The sequence below is a fragment of the Dipodomys ordii genome, unplaced genomic scaffold (assembly GCF_000151885.1).
Source record: "Dipodomys ordii isolate 6190 unplaced genomic scaffold, Dord_2.0 Scaffold99, whole genome shotgun sequence".
Classification (NCBI taxonomy): domain Eukaryota; kingdom Metazoa; phylum Chordata; class Mammalia; order Rodentia; family Heteromyidae; genus Dipodomys; species Dipodomys ordii.
In genome coordinates this window covers 6517383-6526849 of record NW_012267315.1, presented here as the reverse complement: position 1 = coordinate 6526849, position 9467 = coordinate 6517383, and the positions used below count along the sequence as shown (strand labels likewise).

The 9467-nt window shown below is 44.2% G+C and overlaps 1 protein-coding gene across 1 annotated transcript in view; it reads left to right on the top strand.

Moving 5' to 3' along the window:
* The first annotated feature begins 466 nt into the window (after positions 1-466).
* Positions 467-9467, top strand: part of Rin2 (Ras and Rab interactor 2) — a 199467-nt gene continuing 190466 nt past the window's right edge. The window contains exon 1 of the mRNA XM_013027076.1: positions 467-517. The gene's annotated coding sequence lies outside the window, so the exon portion shown is untranslated. The remainder of the gene's footprint in view (positions 518-9467) is intronic.

Genomic DNA, 9467 nt, shown 5'->3' with positions numbered 1-9467 from the left:
TGTGAGCCACTGTGTCTCATTCCTTATGTTGTTTTGACATAGTGTTTAACTTCCCTTCTATACACAGTCTACCTACCTACCAAGAATCCTAATCCGAGAATTTCAGTAAGGAAAGCTTCCCATTTTCCTTCTCTCTTCCCTGGTATAGTACCCCTTCTGCCCGTCAGAATCCCTTGTGTGGGCTTATCCCTTCCAAGCACTATGTCATGGACTCCACTTATCCATTGTCTATGGTCCAAAACCAAATTATAGTCTTGCCACTAAAGGAGTGTGTGCTGATTGATTGAATGAAAAGTATCTTGATAGCAGAGCATTTTGAGGAGTTATACTGCAAGAAATACATCTTTCTGACTGTAATGCATCTAAGGAAAGCAGATTGCATTTTTATAGTTCTTTATAAAATGCTTATCTAGTTAGTGACTCAGTTGTTTCTCACAATAATCTTAGTTTTGTTTTATAGGTGAGGAGATGGAGGCCTAGAAGGGTCAAAACACCAAGGTGAGAGCCAGGGCTCCAGGTAAGAATCATTCGGCTACACCTCAGCAGACCTCTAGCAAATCAGTAGACTTGTAAAGACTTGCTAAAGGCAGACTCCAGACAGTGTGGTCTAGAGCAGTAGTTACCAAGCTGTAAGTTAGCAGCAATTTTACTGAGGACTTACTGGAGTTACTATGATAAAGCATGTCAGGGAAAGCCTAATGGTAAGCTGGATTTTTCAGAACCTTTGTTAGTAACACATGCTTTAGGACTCTAGAATGGCACCACAGTGTGTGATATGCTTGCCAACTTTATTTGGCCACAGAGTATCTTCTAAGTGCAGTGTTGTTCCAAGTAGTCCATGGAGAAGTTGCTTTGTGAGTCCCACGTGGTATGTGGTCCTCTAGGTAGGAAAAATACGTGTTTTCTGGACATTTGGAAGTCATAGTAACCCACACAGGTACATTTAGAGTCAGTTGTTGCTTTGCTCGCTCTGTGCATTTGATCAACATCAGTTGCCTAGGGTTTGATCAGATCTGAAGTTGTAGAAGTGTCTTCCTCTGCCCATAATCCCTCTACCTCAGCCAGCCTTTACAACTCTCAAGGGTATTTCAAATGTAGCCATGCATATGGGATGGAAATCCCAGAGCTTCTGCACCGACAGCACTATTTACTATACTTAATGACAATAATAATTATTATTATGGATGGAATTCTTAGGGAATGGAATAAACCTAAGGAGGGTCTTAGATGTGCTAAGCAAGCATTCTCCCCCAGGCTACACTCCAGCTGGAAAGAAAGCTCTGTTTCATCTTGGTTTCATCGCCTCTGAGTGTATAGATGCACCCAGTTCTCTTGCTTCCTCTCTTTTTCTCCTGGGCACTGGCTCTATGGGTTCTCTAGAGTGTCAGTTTCTGCATATCTCATGAAAAGATAGCAAGAGTCTTGGAGGGACTCAGGCCTGGAACAAACAGCTATCTATTATTCCTCAGCCCAGGAGGTACAGCACCCACTTTCTATGCACCCATATTTGAAATCAATTGCTTCTGAATCAGAGTCTTAACTGGCAATGTGCTGTTATATACTCTTTACAGATCAGAAAACCCAGATCTTCAGTTGCCATTGAAGAGTTGCTGAAGAGGAGCAGTCGAGTCAGAATTGTAGGGACTCAAAGGCAAAGTGTGGAGCTAGGTGTCTCATGCCTGTAATCCTAGCTACTCAGCAGTCTGAAATTCAGAGGATCATGGTTTGACATCACCTTAGGTAGAAAAGTCCAGGAGACTGTCTCCAAATAATCTGACAAAAGATAGGCTGGGGGGGGGGGTTGGCTTAAATAATAGAGCAACAGCCAAAATAGCAAACTGAGCAAGGATGAGGCCTTAAGTTCAAACCCTGATCCTGGCAGAAAAAAAGAAAGAGAGAGGTAGGGGGAAAAGATAGAGGTGAGAAAGAGGAGGCGAGGAAGTGGAGAGAGGGGGAGAGGGAGACAGAGGGGGTGAGAGAGAGAATGCGAGACAGGAGAATGAGAGAGCTGTAGGATAATGGAGGGCCCTAGGTGTATTTTTGTGGATTTAACTTTCTCTTGGAGACATTTCTAGGACTCCAAGGCAAAGCAAACGTATTGTGTGGAAAAGAAAGTCTCATTCAGAGAAGCCTTTAGAATAGGAGTGTTTTGTTCCTTACCTGTCAGGTGAGGAGGGGTGGAAGTACCAATGGTGAGGGGTGAGGAAGAAGACCAGAAGAGTAATGAACAGGAGTGGACTCCTGGAGTTTAGAGTCAGTGCGCACATTTGAATGCTGTAGTGTGTGTGACCAAAGAAGAGGGTAGAGAGGAAATACTGAGATTTTAAACCAACTAAGTTCAGAAGTCTGTATGTCATCTAGCAGGAAACACAAGGAGTCCCAAGGACATGGTGGGGACAGAAACAGAGCGATGACAGGGAGCAGTCTGTGGTCAAGAAAGGAGTCAAGACAGCATCCTGGAAGCCTGAGCCTGCATTTGGTCTAGTGAAGCAAAGTTAGGGCAGACGCTCGTCTCACAGAGAAAATAGATTCATAAGGTGTACAAAATTGGCAATTTCCAAAAATACCCAGGCTTAGTCTTAAACTAAACAATCTCCCATATAAACAGGAAGCCTAGATACTTGAGGTGTAAGAATGTAAATACAAGTGAAACCTCTGATTTTTAGTTAATGGAGTGTGCACATCATCTTATGGTTTTTTTTCTATCCTTAATATTCTATAATAAAACTGTTTTTTTTTTTTTTGGTCAGTCTAGGCCTGGGCACTGTCCCTCATCTCTTCAGCTCAAGGCTAGGGCTCTGCCACTTAAGCCACAGTGCCACTTCTGGCTTTTTCTGATTATGTGGTGCTGAAGAATTGAACCCAGGGCCTCATGCATGCAAGTCAAGCACTCTACCACTGAGCCACCTTCCCAGCTGCAGGTTGAGAGATCTTATGGCACAATATTTCGTGTCATTATCACTTTTACAGATATTAGCAGTAACTAGAAAGAATATTATGATCCTCTGTTTTCATTCTGCTAAAAATAAATATATTTGTAGAAAAGGGAAAAACAAATCCTAGAAGCTCATGTCCAGTGGGTGTAGAGGAGAAATTGTGGAGCCGGGGATGGGGAGGAAGAGCCCGGGCTGGCAATAAACTGGACAATCATCCTGCTTGCTCCTGCGTAGCACCTGTGTAATTGATTAGGACCCAGGCTTTCTCAGGTCAAGCACTTTTAATATCATCCAGAAATGTGGAGAGTCTGCTGAGAGTGGGCACAAAGCCATCCAAGTTAAATACCACTAGCAAAGGACTCAAGAACACTGTCCCATCATGATGGAATAAATGTCTAAGAAATAGGATTTCTTGTAGCTGAAACTGTTTTGAAACTTGCTCATGGTTTAGTAAGAATTTAATTAAATATAGTCTTTTTTTTTTTGGTTGATCCTGGGGCCTGAACTCTGGGCTGTCCCTCAGCTCTTCAGCTCAAGGCTAGCACTCTACCACTTGAGTCACACAGTGCCACTTCCAGCATTTTCTGCTTATGTGGTGCTGAGGAATCGAACCCAGGGCCTCATGCATGCAAAGCAAGCACTCTACCATGAGCCACCTTCCCAGTCCCAGTCATTATTTTTAAATAGAAAAGATTATAAGAATAATGTTGGTGGGGCTGGGAAGGTGGCTCAGTGGTAGAGCACTTGCCTTGAATGCATGAGGCCCTGGGTTTGATTCCTTAGCACCACACAAGCAGAAAAAAAAACCGGAAGTGGCACTGTGGCTCAAGTGGTAGAGCGCTAGCCTTGAGCTGAAGAGCTGAGGGACAGCGCCTAGGCCCAGAGTTCAGGCCCCATGACTGGACCCCCCCCCCAAAAAAAAAGAATAACGTTGGTTTTTTTCTTTTATCAGGATTTTTTTTTGTCAGTCATGGGGCTTGAACTCTGGACCTGGGCGCTGTCCCTCAGCTCTTCAGATCAAGGCTAGGGCTCTACCACTTGAGCCACAGCACCACTTCCAGATTTTTATGTGGTGCTGAAGAATCAAACCCAGGGCCTCATGCATGCCAGGCAAGCATTCTACCACTGAGCCACCTTCCCAGCCCTGTTTTTGTTTTTGAATGAGGCCATAGACAACCTGAGATAATGTATTTCTGATTATCTAATTCTATTACTAGCTTTGAATAGCTGCCAAAGCAAATGGTCCCTGATTGAGAACTCCTGGTTCAGTTATGTAAAAAAGTTTATGAAAGTATATAGGTTTCTTTTTTTTAATTACCTATAAATATGATGTAAATGATATTGCTGAGGTACAAACCCAAAAGGGGTTCTAATGACTGCTGTGCCATTTTTGTTTGATGGGGACATGTGGCTATTGGCAGTACATAGAGACAAGGTATTAGCACAAAACCTTCCACTTGCTTGAAATTCTCAAAATTTGAGCCATTCTAAAACTCAGACTTGGGCCAGGCACCTGTGGGTAATGTCTGTAATCCTAGCTACTCAGGTGGTTGAGATTTAGGATGTAGAATCTAGGATCTCAGTTCAAAGCTAGCCTGTACAGAATAGTCTATGAGCCTACATATACAATTACCCAGCAAAATACTGGACTAGAGATATGGCTCAAGTAGTAGAATGTCAGCCATGAGCGAGAAGGCCAGAAGAAGATAGATCTAAAATACCAAGACATAAATTATACAGGTCTCTAGGTATTCAACATAATGAGACCAAGAGATGACATTCTTAGGAGAGGAACAGAAAGTCACAACGCCTATGTGCATCTGATCATACAAAAAACTGTATTGAAATGAAAGCAAGAGTTTTTTTTTCTTTTTTTGCTGGTTTTATTTTCTTTCCTTTTTTTTTTTGGTTGGGTGTGAGGCCTGAGCTCTGGGCCTGGGCACTGTCCCTCAGCTCTTCAGCTCAAGGGTAGTGCTCTACCACTTGAGCCACAGCACCACATCTGGCTTTTTTATGTTTATGTGATACTGAGGAATCGAACCCAGGGCCTCATGCATATGAGGCAAGCACTCTACCACTGAGCCATCTTCCCAGCCCTTTCTTTCCTTTTTGTTTGTTTATATGTCTTTGGGTGTATAAGGGGAGGCACAGAAATGGAGGGGAAAAGGGTGAACAAATTCAGCAATGGTTCTCACTGGACACTGTTGAAAATGAACTGTACAACTTGTGGGTGGGAATGGGAAGGACAATTTGGGAGAGAGTGAAGGAAGAGATTATATTCTCCAAAAAAGAAATGTACTCTTCACCTTACTTACGTAAACTGTAACCCCTCTGAACATCAACTTTATAATAACAATAAAAAAATTTAAAGGCCAAAAGAACATGAGGCCCTGAGTATAAGCCACAGTATTGACCAATCAGATGAGAAGCATTTGCTTTTTCACTTTTTAAAAATTCTGCTAGTATTAGGGTTGCACTTGTGTTTGCTCAGGTGGCTTGCTTCCTCCCAGCTCTTATTCTTCTACTTCCAGCCTGGCATTTGGGTCCAAAGTAGAGGTGAAATCTTAAGGGCTTCATTACGAGTCTCAGCTCCTCGAATATCAAAGATTATAGGCATGGACTATCAGCATTTGGCTGTTTCCCTACTTTTTCATGAGTAAACTCTTAAATTTTAACTGCATATATTTATGCAGTAAATGGGCTAAAGAGACATTTCAGTTTCCATAGACAGAAATGCTTGTATTTGCCAGGTCACGATCCTAAAATTCAGAAAGCTGAACATTTTTGTAACTTCCAGTAGTTACAGGAACTTCAGTCATTCTATGAAGTTTTTTGTTTTTTGTTTTTGTGGGTTGTGGAGCCTGAACTCTGGGCCTGGGCGCTGTCCCTCAGCTCTTCAGCTCAAGGCTAGTGCTCTACCACTTGAGCCACAGTGACACTTTTGGCTTTTTCTGCTTATGTGGTGCTGAGGATACGACCCCAGGGCCTCATGCATGCAAAGCAAGCACTCTACCACTGAGCCACCTTCCCAGCCCACATTTTTTCTTTACTAGACCAAGTGTCAAGACTTACCTCTGAAATAGCTATTTCCCACTGCATTTATGCTATGTCTTCATACTTTTAAAAACCAAATGGAGGCAGATGTCCTATGCATTAACTGTTTGGTAGGATTTCACTAGAACTTTGTATCTGGAGGTGAGCCAACAGCCTATACCTGGCAACAGCGCAATACAAACAGCAGCCACACCCATACAAGACAGAGCCGGGTGTATCCAAACTCACACTGGTGGGGACACTCAGCACTCAGCAACAGCCTGTCCAGACTTTTCTCAAAAGTGCTGGGGGCGGTAGCTGGTCTCATTTTTTTGACATCACCTTTTCCTAGGTGAATGTTCATTCATTTCCTTTGGGTTTCTTTTTTTATTTTATATATATATATATATATATTTGCCTGAACTCTGGGCCTGGGCACTGCCCCTCACTTCTTCAGCTCAAGGCGAGCACTCTACTACTTGAGCCACAGTGTCACTTCCGATTTTATCAGTAGTTTATTGGAGATAGGAGTCTCACGGACTTGCCTGCCCAGTCTGGCTTTGAACTGTGATCCTCAAATCTCAGCCTCCTGAGTAGCTAGGATTACAGGCATGAGCCACCGGCGCCCAGCATCCTTTGGATTTCTTTAATGGTTCTGTGCACAGGAAATTTTTTGGAGTCCTGGACAACTAGCCCTTTGTATTTTCTTGGAATGTTTACGGATTACTGTTTCAATTCCTTTGGAATAATCTGGCAGGTGGTTCCTTAAGGAAGATGGAAACTTCACTTTCCCCCTCAATACTTAATCCTTAGGCTTAGCACCCTTTGCTTCACAAACTGCTGTTCTCCAGCCCCGCCCCCATTTGCTACCTTTGGAAGGGTGAGCCTCACTCTGAGGTTTGGAAAATTTACTCTTTCGTTCTTTCAATCAAATTTTATTCCATGGGATTTGTTTGGAATTATATTCAGCCTAGACACATGTGGTGGGGGGGAGGGGCGGGGAAACCAGTAGTTTTGGGTCTTCCTTTATGTGATAGACCTCATCACTGAATAAAAGGCTGGAGGCCTTGTGAGTACTGGCGCTGTATTATGTGCACAGGTCCCTGGGCTGCCTGTGACACTGGGGTCCGGTGGAGACCAGGTCTTCGGGTTTCAGCACTGTTGGGAAATGTGAGGGCTTGGCTGGCTCCCAGGTTCACTTGTTTCAAAAACCTTGTAGCCTGGCAGGGAATATGGACAGACACAGGCAAGGACAGGGCTGTGTGGTCAGTTTCTGACCTGGGAGACAGACCTACTTGCATGGAGTTTGAACTTAAAAACTTCTTCATTCAGAGTTACTTTCCTTTGCAGTGGTTTTTCTACTTAGCAGTTTAAGGGTCCATATAAGAAAATAAGCAGAGATTCTGTCTTTTTAGAAAAGGCCACTTCTCTCCCCTCCATGCCGCTCCCCCCACCCCTCCAGCCCTTCCTTTATGAAGCAAGCATGGAGGTGTTAGGCTGCCATGACTCTTGGTTGGACTCGGAGGTTTTTTGTCTTGTTTTGTTTTGGATGCCTGTACTACAGCTTGAACTCAGATCCTGGGTGCTGTCTCTTAGTTTTTTCACTGAAGGCTAGCACTCTACCACCTGAGCCACATTTCCACTTCTGAATTTTTTGCTAGTTCATTGAAGAGAAATGTCTTCATGCACTTTCCAGCCCAGCTGGCTTCAAACTCCAATCTTCATCCCCTTGTGTAGCTCAGGTTACAGGCTAAGGAAGGAGACTCCACCCTATGGACATTAAGACTTGTCCTAAGGTTTCATGCCTTGGAAACAAAGGAGTCTAGGAGGGAGAGAGGTGGGGGGAAAGGAAGGAGGGAGGCCTGGATTAACAGCCAATGAAATGACCCACAAGGAGTCTCACCTCCCTGGACCATTGCAGTTATTTCCTTCAGAGTGGCTCCCTCAAAGCTTCTTAACACCCCTGGGGTTGAGTGAGGTCTGGTGCATGAAGTAACAGTACTTCATGTCCTCATGCCCTGTCTCTCAGGGTGGAATTTCGAGTTTAGCATTTGTTCAGGGGTTGCCCCGCCCATTTTTCTGTATTCTGGGATTCCTGATTTAACCTATAGTTGTATACTTGCATCACAAACATTTCCCTGGGCACATCTCACAGCCCAATTGTACCTAATACTTTTAGCTATTGTCCTTTTGCCACACACTTTATAGCGTTTTGGGCTACATATGTGATGTAAAATAATATAGAGATCTTTGTTTTTTTTAGTCATGGGGCTTGAACTCTGGGCCTGGGTACTGTCACTCAGCTCTTCAGCTCAGGAAAGTGCTCTACCACTTGAGCCACAGTGCCACTTCCAGTTTTCTGGTGGTTAACTGGAGATAACAGTTTCATGGATGTTCCTGCCTGGGCTATCTTTGAACCGTGATCCTCAGATCTTAGCCCCCTGAGTAGCTAGGATTACAGGCGTGATCCACCGGCGCCCGGCTTACAGAGAACTTCTTACAGTTTAAACCCTATATCTACAGGACTCTGGGGTTGGAGATGGCCATTTCCATGAGCATAGCTAGAAAAGGACAGAGGCGGGGTTGGGTTTACAGATCTCTTTCTATTCAAGGACATTTATTCCTGCCCCAAGCATTTGTAAAGTATCTCCAGTGGGAAGACTGTGTAAGCTATGGTGGATGCATTTGGTGGTGTTACTGAGTGGCAAGTGAGTTCCTAGCAGGCTTGATAAGTGTGATGACCAAGGGCACAGAGTACTGGTGGGCTGGGACAAAAGCCATGTCACTCCCAGGTTCCACCTAGAAAACAAGGCTGTCAGCTGGGTTGTGGGGTACAGGAAGAGAGAGAGGGAGTGTGGGGTCCAGAACACGGGAAGGCTTTCAGTCCCAGAAGGGAGGAAGAATGGTCCATGCAGAACAAGTGGAGGACAGCTTGGGGAAGCATCGTGACCTATAGAATCAGAAATCAGACTGTGTGGGGAGCAGATGGAAGTCTGGGCAGGGACAGTCTAATCCACAAACAAATGCTCCGGTCCTACATGGGCATAGGACCTCCTTATTTTTTTTTCTTTTTAATTTAAGCAGGGTTTATTCTGTAGCTCAGATTGGTATCAAACTTGCCACCCTTGTTTCTGCCTTCTGATTATTGGTGTGTACTGTTGTATCCTTTTAAAAAAAAATTACAAAGAATCATCCTTCTTTGTCCATAATGAGATAGAGGAGATTTCAGAGGCAAAGATGCATGGTAGAAACGGACTAGGAAATAGGGTCCTCGTGGACAAGAGAATATAGAGAGGAGGAAGGAAGGAGCTGGCAGGGAAGGATGCTAAGCCACGGTGTATATCTAGCAAATCCCACCGAGAGAAATTTGGAGTCCCAGGAAATTTCTGGAGCCTGTATAGGCTTCACAAGAGTAGCCAGCTTCCCAGAGTACTCATAGCCCTGTATTGGTCAGACTTTGGTTCAGGACTGCCCCCAAGCTCTTCTGTGCACTGTGCA